Below are 26832 nucleotides of genomic sequence, written 5' to 3'. Positions count from 1 at the left end.
ATTCACGGAAGTTTCGACCGGTTGTCTCGAAACGAAACAACGTAACAGAGGCTTACACAGGGAACAACAATTTTCCATTTTCCGATCGGTGTTTCCTGTTCTCGGCGGCGCACGGGTTGACACGAGGGCAAACCGGAGGAGGCAAGACTTCTGGGAGATCAGCTTGCCGCGCGGAGGGGGGTTCAGCGGCGCGACGCGAGGGAGTGGGGGAGCGTGGGGAGGGGGAAGGCGCGGAAAAGGGGGCAAAGACCGTGCATGGAAAGAGGTCACCCGGATTTCGAGCGGTCTGCTCACCAGAAAGCGAGTCGTATCTCAAGGTATCCCATCATTTTTCGTGGGTGGAGTTTTTGGCACGGCCGCGCCACGCTTCGCTACCCTCTTTTTCTCGTTCTTCTACGATCGATCGTCTACTCCAGGACACTATGCTTTTGCTCGGCGATACGGAGACCAGGCGCCTCGTAATCGCGACCAAGGAACGCACGACTATGTGGCAGGATTCGAAGTGAACATTGCGACCGGAATAGCGATGATATTCAGTATTTAATTTTTTCGATCAAAATCAAGTGAACCGTATCAGCTGTGCATGCACAGTGTTAATTTCTTCCGTGTTAAATATATCGATTTTTTGCTTAGATCCTTTGCGGTAACATCTTTTCTTTGTTAATTATTTAAGCAGTTCTTGCACAGTTTTTACGTAGAAATTTGGGGGGTTTCTTTTTCAAGATTATTCGAAACAATAATATTTCTGTGTTACTGATAAGGATTCGAAAAAAAGGGTTGAAACGTTTGACACGCGATAAAGTCGAATAGTGCTTGTACGATTATCGGTTTACTCGATCGAAAGAGGAGTTTCGACCGTTACGGTACCAGGATTCGAAAGATCAGCACGCGTTGCTTGCGCAAATTCCGTGGTCACGTTCGTTAACACGTTCGCTGCGGTATCGTCGAAGGGAGATTACGATGATCAAAGCAGTGACTGTAGTTGAAAAATATGAAAGTGTCACGCAAGCTTATAATTGTACTTAATCTTTAACAAACATTCGATTTAATATTTTTATTAAATATTTAAATATATTTATTTAAAATTTTTTTCTCAACTTTCAGTAGATAATTGTTGGTAAATCTTGCCCTATTTGCCGTGATGTAATAATCGTTTTGCGTATTTGTACAATAAAATAAATAAACAAACAAACAGACAAACAATAAATAAATAAATAACCAACAAATAAATAAACAAATATATAACAAATAAAGAAACAAATGAATAATAGAAACATACATCAATATTTATTTTGCTAAATTTTTTTTTGACGAAAAACAATATACGATAACTCCTTACTTGTTTTAATACGGGATTAGAGAAACTGAATCATCCCCAGCACTGCGTATGTTTCTTCAGCACGAGCGAGCCGATTCGAGCGGTCGACTGGTGTGAAATTAAAAACCCACTGGCCGAACTACAAAGCGACCCCGGCCATGTATCCGTGTGACAGCTACTAATGCAAACTAAAGCCTTTTCTATTGCCCGTTGTATCGTCACGACAGTATTATCAATCAATTAGCGAGGTTCCTCCGATGAAAATAAATCCAAACACGACGTCCTATTTAATTATAACCCGAACTATTTTTAATTACACTATTTTTAACTATATACACACTTTGATAAAAATAGTCGGAATGAGCTCGTGTTTGGATTCATTTTCACGGGGAAAATCCCACCGACTCGTTGATAATACTCTCACGACGATACGACGAGAAATAGAAAAATTTTTAATTTACATTGTTAACTCAGTTAACTCCTGTCTTTCCTAAATTTGTCTACTTTCTTTACCCCACTTCCTCCACATTCTCCACCATTGTCAAATAGCAGAACACAGTAATTATATCTCGAATTGGACAAAAATTATTTCTAGACAATTTTTTAGAAACATTTAACCAGGTGTTCGTTTCAGAAGTTCGTGAAGTTTTAAGATATCAGGTATCACCAAACCAAAGACACCGTGTAAATAAAATTGAGTTTGTAGAATGTTGAAGAACTTCGATAGATTTTTGGTAAAGCTGGGACAACAGAAATAATTGGTTCATTTTAAAGGGCCCAAGGTGTCTAGGTGAAGTTCCAAGATACGGTGTGTTTGCGAGGGGAAGCAGGAGTAAAGTTATCGGATCGCCTTGTACACCGTGGCGTGCAGAAATCACAGCTTATCCTCGGGTTCATCGTATCGTTTTTAATCTTCTTCGAGGACAGGTCGATTCTACCGGTAGTTGTCTCGTAGACGGTGTCTATGTACTGTTCCATCGCCGATAACGGCGACACTTTTCGTCGAGTTATCTTCGTGAAGAGGCACTGCTCTTCTCTCCAATAAGGACCCTTATCAGCTTGGCTATTTTCTTGCTAGTGGACCGCCATCTTCTAGAGGATGCGGTATCTGCGCCCCGTTCTACGATTTCACTGTAATTTCTCTCCTTGGCAACGATATACAAGGTGTCCCGAATTTTGGTATTCAACTGTGGTGTATTTATAATTAAACATAATTTTGTAATAATATTTTTTTGGTACCTCTACTTTCTCACGAAACGTTCCATCTAGATAAAACAGACACTCTGTATACACTGACTGATCTTTCTTTCATACATTTGTTACACAATCTTCGTTTAAAAAATTAATTCAACTAAAACAGATCCATATAAACGTAAAAATAAAGGGAAGATTATTTAATACCAACATACACACACTTGTGTTCATTTTGTAGCACATTACTCTTTGTACTTCTATTAGGTTGTTCGGAAAGTAATTTAGTTTTCCAAAATGGAGAATATATAATTTAATAAAATGTTTATACACTCTAAAAAGATCGTGTTTCATTCTCACAAAAAAAAAAAAAACGAAATGACTTTCCGAACAACCCAATATTTACTGGAATTTGGATCAATATTACTATTATTATTTACAGATTATTATTATTTAATAATCCAGGTTAAAACGTTTATACGATAGTACACCGAGCTCGTTTATGTTACGATTTTCGTATATTTTTTTAACAACTCACAATAAGCAACACTCGCCATAAGTCCCGGGGAACATTTCGAGGGGCGATAGGTACGATGAACAATTAGAACGATGAAAGTGTTACAGGGCCACAGCCGTAGTCTTTAGTCTCGGAAATGTTCATTCTTCTCAAAGAAATCGCTTTCGAGCGTCACCCGCAAACGCTCGAACAAGACAACACAAGGCCGCGTGAAACGAAAGTTTCGGGACGGCCTAACGTGTTCCTTCGAAAATCATTGTGCCGTAGGATTATTAGGTTGCTGTAGGAATCGTCACATGGAAATCGCACCGATCGAGGGTGCACGTAGTTTCGTAAGAGTTTGCCTCGGGAGTTCGACCGACTTCGACTTCGACAACGTTAGCCTAACCTACCGAATGTAACAGTTGCTAAATAAAATTGTTTACTCGAGATATGAGAATAGAAATTTGTTTAAAAAAATACCGAGGATCATCCAACCCAATTGTACCTACTGACCCTGGAAAGCAGCTTCAAATATTTTATAATTGTTATAATATTAGAAACAACGTAGAAAATTATCTTCATTTTGTATTTAATCCAAGTAAATTATTCTCAAATAATTTCTTTTTACTAATTCTTCAAATGTGTTATCTTACTTGTGTTCCGAACTTGCATGTTTGAGACACTATATAGAAATCGTGGCACAGTCGACGACACTGGCTCGAATAAAAACGAAAATGAAGAATTGTTTCCTTAAATACAAAATAATAATAAAAAAGAATCATTTGATTAAAATACAATAACATAAATATCTCTACGTATTATTAAAATCAAATAATGTAAATATTTCAAATAATAACATGTAGTCGAATAAGATAATATATTATCTCGACGATTAATTTTCAATAAATATTTCTTATTATTATTGAAATAAAATAAGTATTTCTCACTATTATTCAAATAAAATAACATAATTATTTCAAATAATAACGTGTAGTCGAATAAGATAATATATTATCTCGACGATTAATTTTCAAATAAATATTTCTTATTATTATTGAAATAAAATAAGTATTTCTCACTATTATTCAAATAAAATAACATAATTATTTCAAATAATAACGTGTAGTCGAATAAGATAATATATTATCTCGACGATAAATTTCCAATAAATGTTTCTTATTATTATTGAAATAAAATAAGTATTTCTCACTATTATTAAAATAAAATAACATAATTATTTCAAATAATAACGTGTAGTCGAATAAGATAATATATTATCTCGACGATTAAGTTCCAAATAATGTATTCGAATATATAGCCAGGCTTGGTGGAGAGAACGGACGCGATTGGTTGCATTCGAAAAATTGTACGGTTCGCTCCGGTCAATGGAATCCCGGAGCACGGGATGACGTCAGTCGCGCGCCACGCCGCGACGCGCCCCTGTTTCGCGATATCCCCCAACGTCGTTCCCAGCGATTCGTGCCACGGGAACACGCTGCTCGCGAACCCATTTCGCCAATCTCCCGCGACGTAAATTATAAAATCGCGCGACGCCGGATCGTCTCGACGATGGCCAGCGTGCAGAGAGAATACGGCGCTCTGCTGGAAAATTGAGGCAATGCTATTCGACCTCTTGACCTCCATTCCCGTTTCATGACCGTTCAATAATGTATTCGATTCGGTTTGCGATGTACCCACCCTAATTACACGGAGCTTCAATTTGTATTAAACATTACAAAATATGCTCGCGCGAAGATTTTTTTTTTTCCTTCACTTTTCTTCCCTTACGTACAAGAGAACACCCAAACGAAGCTAAGAAAATTGCAAGTGGCACCTCGCTTCCATTTTCGAGAAAAAAAATTCTCAAAAATGCAAATTAAACTTGCAAAATATTTCTTTTTCTTTTTTTTTTTTTTTGAATTTTCACATTTTTCAAGAATTTTTTTCGCGAAAATTAAAGACGCTGCTTGTTTTCTGCACAAATGTGTCGGTAAGGAGAAATTGCAATATTTTTGTCACAGTAATTTACAGGCCTTTGGAAACATTTGGCACTTCCGTTCGAAACATTTTTCAATATCTTTTGTCACTTAAGAGTTATGTAGGCATAAATAAAACGGGTGGCACCGATGTTAGAAGGGGTGGTTTCTCCCTCGAAGTCGAAAAGTCGCAGCAACGAAATACGACATAGTTCTTGGGTTGGGCTAAAGAATATTTGAGGAAAGTTTTATCAAAATTGGCGACCAAAAGCACGCATGTCGGAGAGGGTGAATCCAGGCCATTAAATTTAATATGTTACTAAAATTTGTATCCTTCGTTTTCTAATTTATCAAACTATACATGTTCACGTTTCATATTTTTTGCGCGAACAATTTGAATCAACTGAAGAAAAAAAAGTGTTGGTACAAGAATCTTTTTTCACGATTTTTTTTTTTATCTATTCCTTCTTGTTATCAGAATCAATATGTACTTTTCTCTGCGAACTGCAACAACACAAAGGTTGTAACAAAAATACACAGCTCGAGGTATACAATTCTTACGATAAAAAGAAACCCCAGGCATATCAACAACCCAAGAAAGGGTCGACGGATAAAGGGGGTGGGGGACCCAGCCACGATGAAAAGCAAAGCGCATATAAATGTAAAATATTCGAAAATATTCCACTCGTGAAAAATACATTTCTTCGGTATCATTAAAATGTGTCCTTAAATTGTTGGAATGGAACTCAACCGGAAAAACGAATAAAGAAAAAAGATTTTTTTCGACCAATGTTACAGTACCTTAAAGTATCCTAGGCTTAATGCGAGTGACCAGTGGTCTTCGTATTTTTGAACGAAGAATATGATTTTAAAATAGTGAGGACCAACAATTTGGGAAATAAATTTTAAAAATATTCTGATCGATGATGAATTAGATCGAGACTTAGGGTTACCAAATTGTGTACCAGGACTATGGAAGGTAGCCTAACTTCGTGTAATCCTACCCTTTTGATTGACATACTGCGTCGATGTCACCCGATCCCCGATGACGTGTCCACAAAGTGGCAACATCGAGATACAACGCTTCTGGTGCAACCGGTACAGTTAAAAAATTGATTAGGTCTGGTTCAGGTGATTCAGAGATTATTGTCAGGAAGCTAGAAAGTGACGAGCAGATTGCAAATTTTATGCATTTACGGCGTGGGCGAATGTGAGAAACGTATCTAATATATATGACCTTGTAGAAAATAAAATATTAATATCACTATATTAATTTGTGAAATGTATTCTATAAACACATTTTACAAATTTTACACGTGCTCTCGATATTATCGTATGCCACAAATACATGAGAACCTACGTAAAAAGATGGTGACATTTTGATAATAAATATTTAAAAAAAAATTATCGAGCATCTACCCTTGTAATGCTACATTTTCGTAAACAGAACGACCAAATCTATCAGTATGCAAAGTTTCAACTGAATCCGTGACCGGAAGGTCTCTCCTTAAATGTAAAGAAAGGAGGAATAATTTTTATTTATATAATTTTTATTTTTATTATATAATCGAATTTTTTCCGTGGAACTGGTGCGACGAAATGGAAACGAAACACTGGTGGGAACGATTCTCGATCAGAGATTCGATCGACAAATTTGATTAACCCTCGAAAAACTTCGGGTCAATTTTGACCCGCGCCGGAATTTCATCCACGTTCGAATAAACGAGCGTCGATTGAAATTTCACGTCGCTGGATTTCGAAATCCGTTACCGTGGTGTAAATATTGCCACGGGTCAAAATTGACCCGGGGTCCGACGGACGAACACCCTACGCAACTACCGCGCGAACAACCGAGACAAAGGGAGTCACGACCACGGTGAAACCAGGGGAATAGAATCACGAAGCGCGAGAAGAAGCAACGAGGCGAAAGATGAAACGAAAACTGACAAGACGCGGGAATCGCGGACGGGGATAAAAAAAAAAAAAAAAAAAAATGGAGATTGAGAGCGGAAGGGAACAGCGGGAGAGGAGATCAGAAGAGACGGGGAAACAAAGGCTAAGCTCGCGGAATAAAGGTGAATACGGATGAAAGAGGGCCGTTGAAAAACGAGCAACAGATCTCCATCCGTGCGATCGCTGACGTGGAACGGCCGCGCGAAATTGTATTTGGGGCACGAGGTAACGGAGCACATATACGGTTTTCGATTTCCCACGAGAGGTCAGCGAATTCATAACCCAATCTATACGGGGATGGGGGTGCGAGAACGGGTTGGACGGGTGAATTTTAGCTGCGCGGGCCAGTGGAGAATTCAGCCATCTTGGGGGCCCGACACTGATCACTTTCCGGGGCCTTTTATTTTTTTTTTAAATTTTACCAAAGATTATTACGAAAATATATTCAGTTTCGGGGCCTTTCTCTTTTTTGAAACGTTTTACCAAAGATAAATATTATTATGAAAATATATTCAGTTTTAGGGCCTTTTATTTTTTTTTGAAACATTTGACCAAAGATAAATATTATTATGAAAATATATTCACTTTTGGGGCCTTTTTCTTTTTTGAAATATTTTACCAAGGGTAAATATTATTATGAAAGTATATTCAATTTCCTACCACAATAATGCCCGCATAAATTTAATAACATTGATAATAAATTTAGAAAAATTGAAACTATCGCGTAGCTTACAGCGATTTTATTCCAAGAATTCTTTCGACAGTGAGGCCTTCAAGTAAAGAGAATAAATATAACGAAAATGAGAAATAGAAAATAAGAAATAGTGTGCGAAGTAGGGATCTCGAGCATTTCAAAGGAACACGCCGCGCGAGCTACGATGGGGAATCATCCGATTACGAAAATTGAAAATTTTCATTTTTCCGTTTTATATTTGCAATAATGGTACCGATGGATCGGTGAGGTTCTCCCGATGAAAATGAGTCCAAACACGATACGAATCGGACGAACTTTATTTTTAATGAATTTAAATATCCCAGATAATGAAATAATAAAATAATAAAATAATAGTAAAATTTCTCCAAAGTGTATCGTGTTTGGACTCATTTTGATCGGCAAAACCTCACCAATTTGTTGGTATTATTATTAAAAAGATAAAGCGAGAAATGAGAAAAATTTTAATTTGTACGATTGGACGATTTGTCGCAATGCGTGCGGCGTTTCTTTGAAGTGCACCGGTGAATTGCTTGGCATAATATTTTTTTTCTCGCTTAATCATACTGAATCTATTCATTGTCTTTATTCATAAGATCAGATTACGCTCAACTCGAGACACTAAGTATTGGGGGAATGGTAGTCACGGGACATTGAAATTTAGGCGAGACAGCTCCATCGAAATTTAAGTGAGCATTACTGTACTTTGTGATGCCCTTTCCTTTTCTGAAGGGCAAATGTTATTATGTTGAAAGTATACTTTCCTACTATTTCCTTTATAGATGCATTGTTAATCTATAAAAGCAGTACTGAATAAAGAATTTTTTGTCAAATTTTCATTTTAGAACAATTTCTTAATTTGTGAACATCATTTGAAATGGAAATTTTTACAAAATGGTTTGTTATCCTTAAGGACAAAATTCCCCTTTTTTACACTTCTAAATGGTAATTAAATTTAAAGAAATAAAAAAATAAGCAACTCTTTGGAGACGATAATTTTTGTCGTTTTGGGCCAAGGAAAGCGGGAAAGAAATTGACTAAAAAGTTTCATCTGCGACAGCGTAAACAAAGGATGGCGAATAAAATTTAATTGATTGGTCGGCGTAAAGGGGACACTTTTTTTTCGACTTCGCGGTCTCAGTTTATATTTTTATGTATAACTCTCTCCCATGCTACTATTAATCACTTCCCTGTCGAGTTCTTTTTTAAAAGTCGGTTTAAAAAACGCAACATTTTTTTTTACTTCGTTACAACTCAATATAGTCATCGGATTTGTACAGGGTCGCTTGAATATTTCGGGCTCCGATTCTTTGTAGAGAGAAAATTTTCTACTTGTGTCAATGAAAATGTTACTTTTTTATATTAAAAATACACGCGCATATACACAAATTACTTACATCAATTATATATTCTGCCCTACATATTACATACGCGAGAACGTAACTTTACGAAACACCCTGCACGGATCTTTTCCTGAAAATAAAATCCAAAGTACATTCGATATTTTCCTTTTTATCGTCTCAATTACGAAACGAAAACAATGCACGATCTCGAGATAGAGTTTTGCCATTGTCAGCCTTTATCGTCGCTGTTGCGCGTCATTTTTAGGAAAATACGACACAATCGCTGAAGAGTCGATACGGTGCAAAACTCAAGGTAAATTGAGAATGGTCCCGTATCGGGAATGTATAGACAACACGGTCGTCGGTGAACCGTCTATGAAGAGTTTGCAAACGTGGCGACTTGTGAGCCTGGCAGAAATCCAGAACTCGCGTCACGACACAAAGAAGCGAACGACTGCTGCCGGTACCCTCGCGAACACGGTAAAAGAGAGGAGTGGGGGTAATCATCGTGATCGTGTGGTAATCGTATCCCTTCGGTCTATCTCGGCCGGCGAATCGCGAGGAGCGACTCTGTCAACTCTTCTGAGCTTGAGGGATAGACTAGAGCTCGATTCTCTTCATTGAAGAACGTTAGTATGAATTTATTCGTCGCGTCGAGGGATCGTTGAAAATTTCGAGACACCTCTACGAACGTAGGAAGATCTTGGAGATTCCCTACGGAGCTCCGTGGACGAGAACAATATTTTTTAATTTATTTCTTTATCAGAGAAACAAACCCTTTGGAGGAGAGAATTTTTTCTCAACCGTGTGTATTATATATGTGTATTTTTCTTAATTTGGATAAATGTATACGGGTACGAACGGAAGGTAGAAAATAAAAGAAAATGAAGAATTAGTGAATTATCGTTACAACGCCAACCTATTAATGTTACACGAATGAAGAAAACTGCTTTTTGATCTAATCTTAAAATTGTTAACCGTGTGTATATACTTGCTATAGCTCTCTTCCTACCGCTGCGTGAGGTTAAACGCTCCGTCGAGAATGGTTAAAGGATTTTACGTTATTTATACAGGGTGCGGCTGCAATAATTGAGGTTAGGTTAGGTTTAATAACAGCGCTCAAGCTGCACCTCTCGACTCGCATTTATATATTCGCTGTATTTATTAGTTATGAAATCGTGGCAATCATTACGATGAACATAATATTTTATGTTACGTACATATATGTATGTAATATATATTACAATAGAATATGTTATATATATATAATTTTTTTTATAAAAAAGTATTGGTTAACTTAACCTTTAAAATGATCAAATATTTACAACTAATGTTCCCGTGGTCTTTTTTTTTTTAAATTATTGTTGTTTCGACAAACATTTTTTGTTTACACCAACGAGTATATCTCTAAAGCTCAATAGAAAATTTCTGTCAAATACTCTGTGCAAATAGTAAACTAAATGTTCACGACGATTTGATTCTAACATCCTTCGACAATAACGCAATCGTTTTTACATCGAATCGAGCGTATCGACCTCGATCCTATCGTGTAAGCTTTTCGCGATTATCTTAACCGAGAAACCCTAATAAATCGAACCGGCTGCCCCTTCTTCTGAAAAAGCCCGTGATTCACGCCCCAAACACCACTGCAACGCCTCCCCCCTCCTCACCACTATCATCTATCCTCGATATATGAGACGCAATAGCCTCGATAAAGCGACACGATACATTGCAGGTAAAAGACGCAAGTAGAACCAAGCTTGGACATTATCCAAACAAATTATTTGGGAAATAATTGTTAAGATAAAATATTATCGTATTTGGTTACGTGTTATTTTAAATACGAACACATAAAACGATACTCGAGCAATTAAATAATTTTTCTTTTGAACATTCTGTTTTTTGTATTTCAAAAAAAAAACAAATTTTTCAAATTCCTAGACTAAGTTATTTAAGTCGTAACAAATTAATATTTTCGATCGGCGTATAAATGTAGATAAAGAGAATCTATTTTTGTCTACTAAAAACATCATGTACACTCAATTGTACGTATAATTATACATATTTGTAAAATGTTTATTTAAAATTATTTTTCCAATTAAGGTCGTACATGTCACGGAAAATAAAAGTGGAGTTGGGATGGGCGTTTACATTTTTTGCAAAGGGCACCAGAGTGGCTAAGTTCGGCTCTGAGTAGAACGACTCAACTTCCGAGCGAACTCGCATGAATTCGAAGCCTCCGCGATCATCCGTGACCCAAATATTTTCTCTTGCGACAGACCGCGGTGCAGAATTGCGGCGAACTCGTAGAAATGACCGACCGTCTTCCACTGTTTGCGACTTCTGCAAAGCAGAGATGTGCAAAATTTCTATCCAGATAGAAATTTCGAATAACGAATAAAAGATACACAACTTTCATCGCGTTATTTTTTCGATAAAAATTTTGTAATCGAATTAGACATCGTATTAAACGAATAAAAGTTTCACCAAATAACTATCGATCGAGTAACGGTTATAAATAAATAATTGCACAGAATTTTTGATCAATATGTATTTTTCGAATAAAATTCTCCCCTTCTCCGCTGCAAAGTGATTATTGGAATTAGGTTTGAAAATGACCGTGTTTGGACTCATTTTAATCGGAAAAATTTAACCAATCTATTGGTAACACTGATAAAAATGTAACAACAAATTTATAAATTTTTTAAATTCATAGGAGAAGTCATGCCGATCGTTTGAGTCGAACAAAGAAATATATTAAGAGTGGTTGATTCAGTGCGTTATATCGAGGGACAAATAGAGGTTTTAACGAGGTGATTCAGTAACAATACTATAATAAGCAGGACATTATTTCCCTCTTTGTATCTTCCATCGAATAAAGATTTCTTTGAATGGCTAATCCATCATATTAGCGAAATCTATAAAAAAATAAACTTTACTAAATATATTTTATTTATTTATTGTGTAGGCTAATATGAGAAATACGTGCAAAACGTATGTAAAATATATTTCATAAAGTGGTATAAAAATATTAAGGTACCATTTCCCACAAGTGGCATCCATTTTGTATAGGTTAAGCGTATCTTCTTATACTAGACTTTTAAAAAACATACAAAAAAATCGATCTTCTTCACCCGAGACGCGACGAAATCCCCTTAAGGGAATATCCTAGTTTAGCACTTTGGAAATATTGATTTTTTCGCGTTTTCTTATAGCCTAAGGTTTTCTTTCAAACATTAGATTAAAATTCATGAAAATAAACGTCTCACTGCGCAAATATAGTAAGAGTACTTGCAAGAATGCATCCAGATGGAATTCAGATGCAGTGATTAGAATTTTTTGAAAAAGCACGATTAATAGCTCGAGAAATCACTCGAAAGCATTTTTTGTAGGTACGTACAGTACATTGGAGGTGGCAAGAGCAAAACTTTTCAAGTTTCGTTGAAAGTAAAACCATACGATGAAGACATCGGTGTTACGATAAAACAATGTGTAATATGTTACAAAAAATTACAAAATTAGTAGAAAAACTTATTTCGAAACTTATTGTATATTATTATACAATAGGCAAACAATTTAATACGATTCTATAAACCTTGATAAAGATTCAATTAAAAGAGAAATTATTTATTCTATTTTCCAAACCAATATTGCAATTGTATCTTTCATCGACTTACTTTTTTAGAGGTCCTCGACTGGAAATTTAAGAGGTTATGCAATCAGCATTGGAATTACGAAAATAAATGTAAACGAGAGAGAACATTTATTCTTGTTTATCGGAAAATTTAAAAGGTTATGCAGACAGTATTAGAATTACAAAATTAAATGCAAATAGGAGTGGCTAAAATATTTATTTTTGCAATACCAATGCTATTTGCATAACCTCTTAAATTTCTTGACGAGGATCTGACAAAACCAGGTTGAAACGTTGAATGAAAAATGTATTTGTTAACTTGTTCTGAAATGTCTAATAAATAACCTCTTGAATAGTTCACGTGTTATAAAATTCCAAAAATGTCCTCGTTTGTCCAAGTTCGTTCTAGAACCTCGGGTTGGAGAAAAAATGAAATTGAGGTTTGCAATGGAGATAATTTCAGTATAGTGAAAGAATTCTGCGATGGAATGGAAGGTTGATTCGCAGACCTTGTGGTATGTGGCATGAGTGAGTGGTTGTGGTGCGAAGTCGAATTGCAGAAAAACGACGTAGAGGTGAAGTTAGAGGACACCAAACTATAGTAATAGGGTCAACACATAGAAAGAAACCAAAATGATAAATAAAAGCAATAATACGTGTACAAGGATTTAGAAACCAACCTAACCTGAAAATGGAAATGAAAAGTCACAACAAATCGTGTATCGTTAAATTAAAATATTTTGTTCTCTCTGATCCAAAAGTAAAATAGAAAATTCAGAGGTTAGAAACAAAAAGTGATAGATAGGTGTACAAGACTTTAGAAACCAACCTAACCTGAAAATGGAAATGAAAAGTCACAACAAATCGCGTATCGTTAAATTAAAATATTTCGTTCTCTCTGATCCAAACGTAAAATAGAAAATTCAGAGGTTAGGAAAAAAAATGTGGTAGATAGGTGTACAAGACTTTAGAAACCAACCTAACCTGAAAATGGAAATGAAAAGTCACAACAAATCGCGTATCGTTAAATTAAAATATTTTGTCCTCTCTGGTCCAAAAGTAAAATTAAGAGGTTAGGAAAGAAAAAGTTGTGGATAGGTGGGTCGGTAAATAAGAGTAGAGGAAGGACAGAGACATCGGGCGGTAAAATGACAAATGATTCAAAAATAACCTAAAATTAAGGTTAGGTAGAAGAGGAAAACGATCGAAAAACCGAAAGCACATTGTTACATATGGGCGAGAGGATACACGAGTTAGTGGAATATTTAACGGTAGAAAGAAATTGTAGAGAATGAGAGTTATAAATAGCAAGGAGCTTTTTCCTCTTAAGGAAGTGGGGACGGGGATGGTGAAGGGCAATGGGGGAGGATAGGGAAGAGAAAACATTAGCGACGGAGGAACTAGACGAGAAAAATTAAAGGAGGGGGGGTTAACGGCTATATTGCAAATGTTAAAGTGTCGGAGGAAATGAAAAGAATGAAGGAGAGGTACTAAGAACGAGATGATAAGTGAGATGAAAAATGAAATGAAAGTACTTCGTAAAAGGGAAGGGCTAGTTCAGAGAACAAGTTACAGGAAGTGGAAATAGGAATGGAGAAAATTTCTATCTGGATAAAAATTTTTGAACAACAGATAAAAGATAAACAACTATTCACCTGTTACACGTTGAATAAAATTTAGAATGTGAATAATAAAATTAAATATTTCACAATGAACGAATGGAAGTCAAACTGATCGAATAAACGTTGCAAATCAATCTTTAACCAAATATTGATGATCGATCATTAATTTTATTCGAATAAAAAATTTATCCGTCTATTTATGAAAGAAGGCAAATGATATTTCCTCGATTCAATATGCAAGACGTTAAGTGTATACACTAGATAATTGTGAAGATATAAATAATTAAAGTTACATACAATGTAACTAGCACAAATGGTATAAAATTGGCGATTGCATCATTTCTTTTCTTTTATTCATCGATGTACCATTTTTCTCTTGAAAATGAAAGAATATTTTTTACTATAATCGTTCAGATATCATTATTTAGCAATGCACAAGAGTGTGTTATTTTTTATTTTCAACACGAATTTCCATAGACTTTACGTCCTAGTATAATAGAGTTTCCAGAGTTTATTATAAAAATGTTTAAAGTAGATGGACGTTCAGTAACAATTTAAGCCAACGTACTTAAATTTGTAATAATTTTCCACGTTATAGACGTGACATTTGTGTTTTATAGATACGTGGGTAATTATGAAGACATAGTGGCACGATCAACCTCGTGTTCTTCATGTACGTTAATTTTATATATAACCATAAAGTTATATAGTCGAAATGTCGTAAAATGAAAGAATCATGCAAATGAAACTTCCTATTAACGTTCCAAGTTTTTATTACCCACTAACAATTTATATGTTCGTATCGTTTTGGGAGGAATAAAAAGATTGTTTTTTTTTTTTTTTCATATTTTTCGAGAAAGTCGATTTTTTGGGAATCATAATCCGAGGAAAAATACTTAACTTGCAAAATTATTAAATTTATTACTGAATATATCATGAGGGTCACAAAAATATATTTCAAAAATGCTACTGAAAACTGGTTTGACCGTAAAAGGTCAAACACGGGTCAGTGAAAAAATGCATAATAAAGTGAGAGAAGAGAAAAGGGGGAGGGGAAAGTAAGTAAGAGAGAGAGAGAGAGAGGGGGGAGAACTTTCCAAAGTAAACTGTTCGTATTCGTTTGAAAATATTTTAACAGTTAAACTTGATAAAATTTCCATCGAGATCGCTGACAGTTGTTCACAAAAATAACGTTGATTCTTGAACCAGTTGAAATTGGAATTTTTAAATTATACTTTTGTGAATAAAAAATCTGTGAGGTTCCATCGTTAATTAAAGAGTCTTACTAATGAGGGATATGGAAATGTTAATCAGTAAGAAAAGTATAAAAAATAAAAGAAGTGAAAAGAATTTGAAATGAAACAATACTGGAATAATCTAGAGTTATTAATATTTATAGTAATCCGAAAACAAGCTTTGTGTACAACATTTTCAACTTTGGTTAGAAATGTGTCTACGGTGATAATAAAAAAATTATGTCACGTCTACTATAATAATAAAGGAAATATGTAATGAGAGGAATAAAATTATAAAAAAAAACAACACAAAATACCAGAGCATTCTAAATGTAAAGAAAAACAAATTCTTTGAAGAAATTAATTTTCCCACAAATCTACTACCTTTAATTATTTTAACTGAACAGCTTTAATACTTGTTTCAATATTTCGAATTAGTTTGGAATATTCATGCCAGTCCTCGGAGTTTTTAAAATGCAACAAATAAAAGTAGACACTTGGTTGCATTAATGGATGTAAATTTAATTATTCTTACGCGAAATTATAAAAAATGTAGCCTTTTCAACTTTTTTTTACAAATTCAAAGTGCAAAACACCTCGAATTCGGTTTTGCAAAATTAAAATACGTTGTATGGCACTGATTTTAAAACGACCAGAACCAGTAAAATTTATAATTTTCAAAATTTATTTAAATCCTTGGAGAGATGTTTAACTAAAAGCTAAAGGCTACAACATATTCAAATTTCAGCGACACCCAAAATGGTGTTCCATTTAATGCTCCACGTAACGTGAAATGACCCCCTCAGTGCCATAATCACGGTCTCAAGTGGTCCATACACGCAGACGATTATTGGGGTCTACCCACGGGTTTGTTAGATCGCTTTTCCAGTTGATATTTTTCGTGAGAGAGTCGATCAAACCCGCGGGCAAACCTCCAGTAAACCTCTGCTGTGCATGCCCCCTTAAGAAGACAGAGTGGTATGGGTTTCCATTAGGTGTTTGTTTGCTTTCAATGTCAAAGTCTGACGTACTTCTGATGGAAACCAGATACAAGCTAGAGCATATTTTCATGGGTCACACCATGGCACAACGAATCAAAAACCAACGATTTCACGTGTCCATTTTCTACTACAATTATCGTTTGCTTTCAACGTTGAAGAATTCTGACATGATTCTGATCAGGACAGGTGGTACACGTTGGGTACATTTTCAGTAACTCGATGACAACGTGAAGCAAGAGTCAATGTAGATGCGGCACGTGTTCATTTTCTATTAGGAATTTGCTTGCTGTCAGTGTCAAGGAATTTCAATATCCCTTTGCTCAGGACAGGGTAACATGCCATGATGCTACAAGGTGATGTGATGGATTCTATGTCGCAGAAGCTATTCGATGGGATAAACCAAAAATCGATATAGATGCGATGTGTGCCTATTTTTCATTAGATATTTGTTTTCTGTTAGTTACGAGGAATTTGAACATGCCTCCAATTAGGACATGTGCACACTCTAGGGTACATTCTTAGGAGTCGCTTGATGTCGCAAGGAACCAAAAGTTAACGTGGATGCACTCATTCTTTTTTAGATATTTGTTTGTTGTTGGTACCCAGAAATTTCTAAGTGTCTCTGTTCACGAGAAGATATATAACACTCTACTGCAAGGTTGTGGGATGGACCCTACGTTCAGGAACTACTCGATGGCACAGTGAACCAAAAATCGTTATAGATGAGCCATTTGCCAACTTTCTACCAGACGTGCTGTCGATATCAAGGAATTTCAAAGTGCTTTCGTTCACGACAGGATTCGTACCACTATACTGCAAACTGGTGGAATGGAATCTACATTTAGGAGCTACTCGATGGCACAGTGAACCAAAAATGGACGTAGATGAGGCATTTGCCTACTTTTCGGTAAGTTTACTGTCGATGACGAGGGATTTCAAAATGCTTCCATTCACGACAGGATTCGTATCACTGTACTGCAAGCTGGTGTAATAGAGTCACCATTTAGGAGCTACTCGATGGCACAGTGAACCGAAAATGGATGCAGATGAGGCATCTGCCTACGTCCTACCAGGTATGCTCTTGATGTCAAGGAATTTCAAAATGCTTTCATTCACGACAGGATTCATATCACTGTACTGCAAGCTGGTGCAATGGAGTCACCATTTAGGAGCTACTCGATGGCACATTCAACCAATAAATCAATGTAGATGAGCCCATTCGCGTACATTTGCCTATTTTCCATCAGGTTTGCTAACGACGTCAAGGAATTTCGAAACTCTTATCTTCGTGACAGGGTGAACGTCACATATGCCATAAAGTGTCGCGATGGACCCATCGCAGGAGGTACTCGGTACAACGAACCAAAAATCGATGTAGACGTGGCATATGCCCCCTTTCCAGCGAGCACGGCAATTACGAAAACGACACATTTGCAACGAACGAGGCTCAACTCGGTGTCCACAGGCTTATTAACGTTAAACTTGCTCTCGTGCTGCTGCAGAGCGTTGATAGAATACGGAATGCGCGGTTAGTTAACCTCACGGTGCTGTGACAACGGGCGACAACCGCATCTCGATTGAAAAGGACAACGGATCAACGGTGGAAAACTCTCGCGCATAATTCGAGGGAGCACGCACCTCACACCAATGGCACACGATTGGAGCAACGTGCCCGGTGGTTCGTCCTCGAGAGTTCACATCTCGGACAACGCGTTCCTGGCTTGGAATCGACCAGCGTCGATCGACGAAATCATCGTCCGAGGAGCGCGCGAGCTGTCCAACCAAGCGACATCTCGTCGACGAGAAACCTGTCCCGGACTTGTCCCACGAGCACCTCGATTCGAAGGCTCTCGTTGGCCCGCGAATTGATCCACGCGCTCCAGTTTCCACGCTCACCAAACACCATCGCGTCGAGGCTACCGTGTGTCTTCGATCCGACGTTCGTTCTTCGAAGGAACCGGCCACTCTCGCGCGAGCCAAAGAAAACCTCCTCGACCTTGCGTCACAGACGTCAAACACCGACACAATCGGGGACGTAGCCGGGTTTGAGTAAGGGGACGCGAAGAACGAGGTGCTGGGTAAATTAAATGAGGCCTGAACAAGCCTGCACTCGAGCAGACAAAACAAACACCCAAGTGCGAGCCCCCCCCCCCCCCATCCCTTTGCTCTCGCGTTAATCACCATCGACCACCAGGATGTTCAGTAGCCCAAAACAATGGGGCCAAATGTCACGCCACTCGAGCCCGTTCCCAATGTGTTCACCGCTAACCCCTAAGACTATATCGACGGTATCCTTTCGTGTCCTTCCGATCGGGACGTGATTCAACCGTCGATGGATGATACCAAGCCTAACGGGTAGCCTGACATGGGAACTGGATCGGTCCAAGTACGGTCAGAGAGTACGTTCCACGTCCCCGTGGATCTATCAAGCCACGAATCCTTGGCATTGGTCATGGGATAACAGGGATTGGGGGATCTCACCGGGCCGACGGTCGCTGGACCAGCGAAACGAGGTGGATGAAGAGGACAGGGACTGCGTAAGCGGAGATACGAGCTGGGGTGGGAGAGGGAGGGAGAATCCCGGTGGCGCACCACGCGACCGCAACGATCATCGGGGAGCATCCCCGTAGTTTCGAGGATCGAGGAAAATGGGACGTGCCAGTGACGGTTCTGATCGTCTCGTACCGATTAATCCTGGTGAATCCTGGATCGCTGGTGTCCTCTCGACGTTATCTGGCCCGGTGTAGGTGGGGTGGCACCGTCCATCGCGGTTTCTGGATCGTATCGTCCCGAGGATCGATCGCTGCTCCGTGTGGCACACGCGCTGACCGGTTTTGCGGGTAACGCGTCCAGGACACGTTTCCGCCGTCTCGGACACCCCCGGCGATATCACTGAGTCGTTGGACGATCGTTGGGCTCGGTCGACTCCGGTTTCTCGCGCACCATCGTCTCACGTACGGAGCTTACGCCCGCCCCCCGGTTCTCGCGGCTACCCTCCGACGCACTACTAGCTCGTCCTCGCGTCCACGCATGTATACGTGTGTGCAATCACGCAGTGTGTGTGTATATATATGTGAGTGTGTGTGTGTGCGGGGTGTCGTGCGGGGTGCGCGGGTATGTGTACGAACATGTACAAGCGCAGACGGATACCGAAACCCAACCGTGCGGCAGGCTGACCGAGTGGCGACTGAGACTCACCCTCCATGGCGGCGCTGACTACCCCCGAACCAGTCCTCCCGACTCCCACCCTATCCAGTCGTTTCTCTCTCTCTCTCTATCTATCTATCTCTCTATCTCTCTGCTACACCCACCTCTCCCCGTGCGCTCCACCCTCTTGGCCGCTCTCACCCCTGCGTTTACCCGCCCGACCTCCTGCTTTCGCGTGACTTCGTCTCTGAATTTCTTCGGATTTCGCCGCGATTCTCTTCGAGGGACTGGCTGGAAGTTCGAAGGGAAACTTTTTTTTCTTTTCTTTTTTTTTTTTTTTTGCGGATTGCGGTACCCCCCGTGGAACGAGATTGATCGAAGTTTGTCTTTCGACGTGGGGGAGTAATTGGTGACCTTCTCGTAGGCATTGGACTGGTCATGGGTAGCCCACCGTGTCATTCGATTCCCCGCAAGGAGGACTGACCCCTGAAGGCCTTCTTTCCAAGATGGAATAATTGCTCGTGTAATTGTTGGCATTGTTCTGGTCGCGGGAAGCGAAATCGGGTGACATCTGGAAGAGAGGATTGTCCACGGTGTCTTTCCTCGGTGAGGTGTGCTGCGATTATTAGCTCGCTCGTGGGCTTTGTTGTAGACATTGTTGGCATTGTTTCGGACCTGGTGAGCGAACATCCAGAGGAGAGGATTGTGTACGGAGGAGTCTTTCCACCGCGAAGGTGTTGCGATTATTAGCTCGGTCGTAGGCTTCGTTGTTGGTCGCACAATGCTACGAAATTATTCGATTTCCCGTATAGAGCGGGTAGGCCAGAATTTCTCTTGTCAGGGGAGTACGATTCATCTTCTAGGTATTGTTCTAGCCACGGAGTGATGCTAAATCATACAGAACTCTTGGAGAAGGATTGTTCCAAATCTCTCTTCCCGAAGAGGTGTGAAATTATTAACCTTATTGTCTCGATCACGGGCTGCCACTGACCCGTATGAATCTCTATGGAAAGAATTGTCCAATATCCCTCTTTCCAATGGGGTGTAAAACCGCTGACCTTATTGCGGATATTATATTCGTCTGTGAATGCTACATCGTGTAAAACATTGTGAAACAAATTATCCAACACAATGTCCTTGTTCACAGTGTCCTTCTCGTGAGATGCAACAAAATCGTGTACAGCATTTGTTGCTTGTACATGTTGTAAAAGGCTCTAAATAGCCAAATGTAAGACTGAAAATCAGTGTTAGATACGACTAGAAAATCAATGTGCTGTTGAGACTTAGAATAATGTCCAATTCGGACCTGAAATGGTAGCTTGAGGTTGTAGCTTAACAACTCTCCTTTCGCAGAAAGTCTCCCTTGCGCCAAATGTTTTGAAGTGCGGAGGATCATTTCTTTTTCCAAAAGGATGTACCTCGTAAAGTTGTTAAACTTCTAAATATTGTCTCGCAAGTGGTATTGCCACAAGAACGTATAACTCCTCCCAAAGTGAATTATCCAATGCACCTCTTCCCTCAGGACTGTAATTGTTGACCTCCTTTCGTGGATTGTCTTAGTCACGTGACGCTACGAAATCATTCAAATCCCCGTGAAGAACGCAATTCCACTCTTTGCAAATACTACCTTGGTGTTATGGCTCACCATGAAATTATCTTTTGCAACCCTCGTTCGATTACTGTATCCCTTACCCTTGCCCCTTACGTGTGAAGAACTTCGTTTGAATCTTTCTCGATTGACCTGTAATTCCCGACGAAAGGGATCGAAGTTTTCGCCTCAAAGGGTGTGTAATCCTTGACCTTGCTACAAGTATTGTGCTGGTCATGAGACCCTATAGAAATATCGTTTTCAACCCCTATGCTTGCTTCATATGGAGATGAAAGTGTTTGAATACCCTGGATAGACACCCTAAGGGTCACCTAAGGGAATAATTCAAAGAATGTACAATCCTTGATCCTTACCAGATATTGTGCTGGTCATGGTGTCCTACAGACTTCATCCCACATGTGGATGAAAGTGTATACTCTGGATAAACATCTTAAAGGACACCTAAGGGAATGACTCAAAGAGTGTACAATCCTTGATCCTTACCAGATATTGTGCTGGTCATGGGGTCCTACAGACTTCATCCTACATGTGGATGAAAGTGTATACTCTGGATAAACATCTTAAAGGACACCTAAGGGAATGACTCAAAGAGTGTACAATCCTTGATCCTTACCAGATATTGTGCTGCTCATGAAATCCTACAGAAGTACTATTTGCAATCCTTGTGTCTACTACACGTGTTGATGGTCACAGAACTCTGGGTAGACACTCTAAAAGACACCCTAAGGGGACGACGTGGAAAGTATGGGGTGATCACTCGGGTGTTAGAATTGTGGCAAGTTAACAGTGGTACGCTCAAGTTACATAGAAAGCGATAACCTTCGAGCCAGGAACCACCAATTATAGTCTTTGACTCACAGCGTCGCAACACCTATCCCTTTGATACGCTCAGACTCTTGCGTGCTACGTAGCGTCCGAAAAAGTGTGCACAGTTTGTCCCTGGGAATCTTGACTCCCGACGTTCAAGTGCGCTACCATCTTCACCCCCTATTGTCTGTAAGACCTCGCTATATTTCCTCCAGTGTCTTCGCATCTCCAGAATTTTCCTCAACCCCTTTATCGCACGGCGTGTGATATATAACGCGTACCAATTTCTTGCGTCAAGTTTTCCAATCTTATTTATTTAACAAAGAAAACGTAACTCTTAGACACGTTAGAAAAATTGTGACAAATATACCGTAGATTCCTTGCACTTGTGGTGTAAATAAACATACATATAAAGTGTGGGGTATATTTATAATACTACCCACATTTTTAAATATTTTGGATTTTTGCAAAAAAAAATCAATTGATAGGTAGAGAATGAACTTTGGAAAAATTTTTATTAAAATTTCGTGTAACTGCAAAAGATATCGTTCAAAAAGTGATATTTTATTTTTATTCGTTATTATTTGAAAAGTACGATTAGTTGAAAAGTACAGTAATATTAGGATGGCTCAGAAAGATTTTCACGACCTTGCTTTTTGTTTCTTTTTAGTTTTCTTGCCAAATAAATGATACGTATTGATTATAAAAATCTCATTTTATATCGATTATAAAAATATTGCAGACTGGTGGAATTTGAAATTATTTTTAATTGTAGGTAGAACTCGATAAATGAAACTTTCGAAATGTGCAATATTATCTGGAACAATTTTATGTAATACTATTAATATTTCATTTTGCACGATTGCATATACTCTGCATATGCCTCGCATGTATTTCATTTTCACGTACCCCAATAAATGCACGAAATCCACAATATAATGATAAAATAACTGCAACGTACGTACATTTGTGACCAAACGAAACCAAAAATTATTAGTCAATGTTGTTGGAAATTTGTAGTCACTGTAATCGGAAACCAATATAGGTTACAAAATAAATGGTTTTATTTATATAGGGGTGGTTTCAGCCCTTCAATGTAGAAAGACGTTTTATATATAAAACAATATATAAAAATCTATCGGAATATGAATAGAAATTTTGTTTAAAGTTAACAAGCTCACTTTTATTTAACGTTACGTGCTTTCAACTATGGATAAATAAAATGTATTAAACAATAATTCTACACATAATGTGATATTGGTCTCGTACTTCATACTTCATGCTATGTATATTGTTACAGGAAAATTACTGTATCACTGTATCGTTATGTTGTAAAATAAATGTCCATTAAGGTCACCATATAAGCACTTAACTACTGTGCCCGAGTCAACTCGGGCAACACAATTGTCAAATAAATAAGGGAAACCATACTTAGTAACTAAAATAATAAAGAGGAAAATAAATTTTAGAAAATATTTTTTAGAAAGAACACAACAGCTAGCGAATTTCGTATTACAATCGCTCGAACAAAAAAACGACAAAATAAAAAACATTCATATTTCTCATTGTATTCTCATGAGAATGTTATTAATAGATTGGCGAGATTTCCCCGATAAAAATGAGTCCAAACACGACCTCGTTCAGACTACTTTTAATTATACGTTATTCGAGTCATTTTTTTGAAAAATTATAAATTGCGTTTAATTAAAACTACTTCGAATATGATCGTGTTTGGACTTATTTTTAACGGGACAACCTCGCCGATCTAACGACGATATTCTTATAAAAATGTAATAAGAAATATAAAAATTTCTAATTTATATTAGAAATTGCCATGCCGATACACGTGCAGTATTGCTTTGAAGTTCGGTTTTCAAATTCACAACTACCAACCTTTCAAACCGCAGAACATAAACACAGGTGGGAATAATTTAGTACGTTTTAATGAGGAAGAAATCCAACCTTTTAACGAGGAGTTTCTGTACTTATAAGCATAATCGCTCATAGCGTGTGAGGGTCCAAACATCGCAAAATCTAGGTTATAACATACAATATGGAAACAGAGAGAGCGTGCACAAAAGCATGTACTGTACGCACCTGAGAAATTGACCTTTGGAAGAAATTGAAAATCGTATTAGGTCGGATTTTACTTAACCTTCGAGGGCCTGTGACTAAACAAACATTACTAGATACTGTCGAAATTTACCTTAAACACGGTACTATATTTCCCTTAATCCAGAAGCCATCTTTCCGGCTTCCAACTATACAATGAGGGAGTGGAGAGGGAAATGCCAGGAGCGTCTCGTTATCCACGAATTTGTGCAAAAGGTGCTCACCGTTTTAACGAACACTGCTTTAATTACTTCACTAACGATATACAGAGACACGAGTGCGATTGTTTGAAAGCTGTCCTCGCAAAGATAGTCTTAACCATTTTGGTGTCGAAACTCGACCGAGTACCACGTCCTCCGTGCGGAAACCTTTCGGCGGTATTAGTTACGCGTACCTGAGCAACGCCCATAGGCGTTCACCGCACGCCACGTAGTGACAAAACACTTATGAGTGCGCAAAACACAAAGGGTTGAATCTGAAGGACATTAAAGGGTTATTCTAACCTAGAACCTTTGAAAAATCTTTTGTTTAATATTTCTTTTCTTAGTAAATTTACCTTTGTATTGATAAAAGAAGGTATTCCTTCGAGAAAATATTCAAGAAAAATGATTTCGTAAATTAATTTCATTTTCATTTTATTGGAAGAAAGTTATATTATAGATTATGTACAAACATTTTTGTAATTGTATCTAACTTTGTATATATGACATGCGACAAAGTACAACTTTAAATATACGAATTGTTCAATTTGTTGTGTTCTATTACATTAGAATTATTGCACAAATAATTTCTTTTAAATAAACATAATTTTTATTATTTTCCACGTAAATATTAAAGGAAAAAGATAGATCAACAAAAATTTTCATTTTGAACGATAGATTTGGTGAAAAGGTAAAAAAATATATTTAAAGAAAAAAATATACACAAAACGCTTTGCAACGTAGTCAATCTTGCCTTGTGTGATTAAATGGAGCGAAAGGGAACATAGTGACATGGTAAGAAGACTTAAAAAATATATTGATTAACGAACGTCGATAAATGGTTAAATTGCTACGAACCCCGCTTTCAAGTAAAGTCCTAAGATTTTGTCCCTCAAAAGTGGGAATTATTGTACTCAACGTGAGAATGAAGACAACCGCTTGAAGATGTTAAAGATCGTGCCCCACTGTAGTGCCGCCTCTACAAATTGCAGGGCCTCGGGCAACTAGAAATTAAGGAGCCTACTGTTCTTATTTTAACATAATTAACAAGTTTTCAAATGTCGACCACTATAGTGTACAATACACTTTAAACACCTATATTTTTCACAACCAAACACCAAATAATATAATTTTAAAGATTCGTTAAAAAAAATTGAATGCTTCTTTGATATTTTTTATAAAATCTACAAGTAAGTAACAATAAGTGTAAGGGCCTTAAGTGTATGGTAAATGTGGAACTCCTTAAGTGTGAGATCTACAATTTCTATTTTATTATAAATAAAAAGTTTTCGAGTGCTAACCACCGTAATGTACAATGTACTTTAAAAACCTATATTAAACAAAAATTAGGTACTTCGACTGGCACAATTACATTTATTTATTTTTCATAAAATGTGCAAGTAACAGTAAGTGCGTTGCAAGTGCCCCGTTTGCCCGCTACTAAGGGCGGCACTGCCCCAGGGAGACGCGAATTAGGTTCGAGCAGCTTCGTTCGTACAGGGTGATCGAGCAAATTCCGACGTTCCTGAAGAAAGAGGAGACACACGGGAGGCGACCGAAGAAATGCGGAGAAGGAACAGGGCGAAAGAGAGGGGAGGGGGAAAGTCGTACGGGATTGGTTCGATCGAAGTTGTTGAAGGGAGGGCGCCACCTCGCCGGCCGCCTCATTTCCACCGGCTCCTGCGGACCGCACACTTATCACCCCTATTATTACCATAGTGGTTTATCATTCCACTTAATGAATTGTGCGACGAGAACGGCGACTTTAGAGATAAGCCGTTAAATCGAAACTAAATCTGTCTGGGTCGTGAAACATTTTTCGAATAAATTACGAGAAATTCCATTTCGAATAAATTGAGATTCCACTGAAAGAGGGTGGCTCATTTTGTTATTTTCCAAACTGTAGAAAAGTATTGTATATGAGAACAAATTTTCAAAACCTATTTTTTTACGGAGTTAAAATTTTTTAATTTTAAGATGATAATCCTTGATACCCCCGATCTTATTTTCAATATTAAAAATTGAAAAATATTTTTCAAATGTGCGTATGTGGATACACAGGCATGTGTGTTAACACAATTTAGTTTTAACGATCGAATGTTAAGTATTGTATTATCGTCTTAAGGAGTGATTCAATTTTGAGAAAAAACCATGGTTATCTCTTGTAGTGTTTTATTCACCATATGTAGAAATTTTTAAAATTGTCAAATAAATTCTAAAGAGAATTTTGCATTAAAAAATCGATAAACTTTTTCTGTACATTCTCTAATAAGAGAGAATTGAATGAAATTCTTATTCATTGAATTTTTATACCATTTGTTTCTTCGTTGGAAAGTGTAATGACATGTTGGTCTCTGTTAATTTTTTATAGAACTACTTTTGCTTCTTAAATTCCTTTGTTTCCATTACTTCGTCGCATGGAATTCGTATTCAATGCTTTTACCGAGTTTTTTAAATTTTACCATACAGGGTG

General features: G+C 37.8%; 1 protein-coding gene across 6 annotated transcripts in view; it reads right to left on the bottom strand.

The window, feature by feature from the left end:
- The window catches only part of Eag (potassium voltage-gated channel protein ether a go-go), a 174668-nt gene that overhangs the window by 122066 nt on the left and 25770 nt on the right, over positions 1-26832 (bottom strand). Inside the window, exon 1 of one of the 6 annotated variants that reach the window (XM_076311057.1) lies at positions 19170-19682. The exons of the other annotated variants lie outside the window; for them this stretch is intronic. The gene's annotated coding sequence lies outside the window, so the exon portion shown is untranslated. Of the gene's footprint in view, positions 1-19169; positions 19683-26832 lie in introns of those variants that run through there. 6 annotated transcript variants of the gene reach the window in all.

This window comes from Ptiloglossa arizonensis, chromosome 5 (genome assembly GCF_051014685.1).
Source record: "Ptiloglossa arizonensis isolate GNS036 chromosome 5, iyPtiAriz1_principal, whole genome shotgun sequence".
In the NCBI taxonomy this organism is placed as follows: domain Eukaryota; kingdom Metazoa; phylum Arthropoda; class Insecta; order Hymenoptera; family Colletidae; genus Ptiloglossa; species Ptiloglossa arizonensis.
The sequence above is the reverse complement of the archived record's forward strand: the minus strand, read 5'-3'. Positions and strand labels throughout refer to the sequence as shown.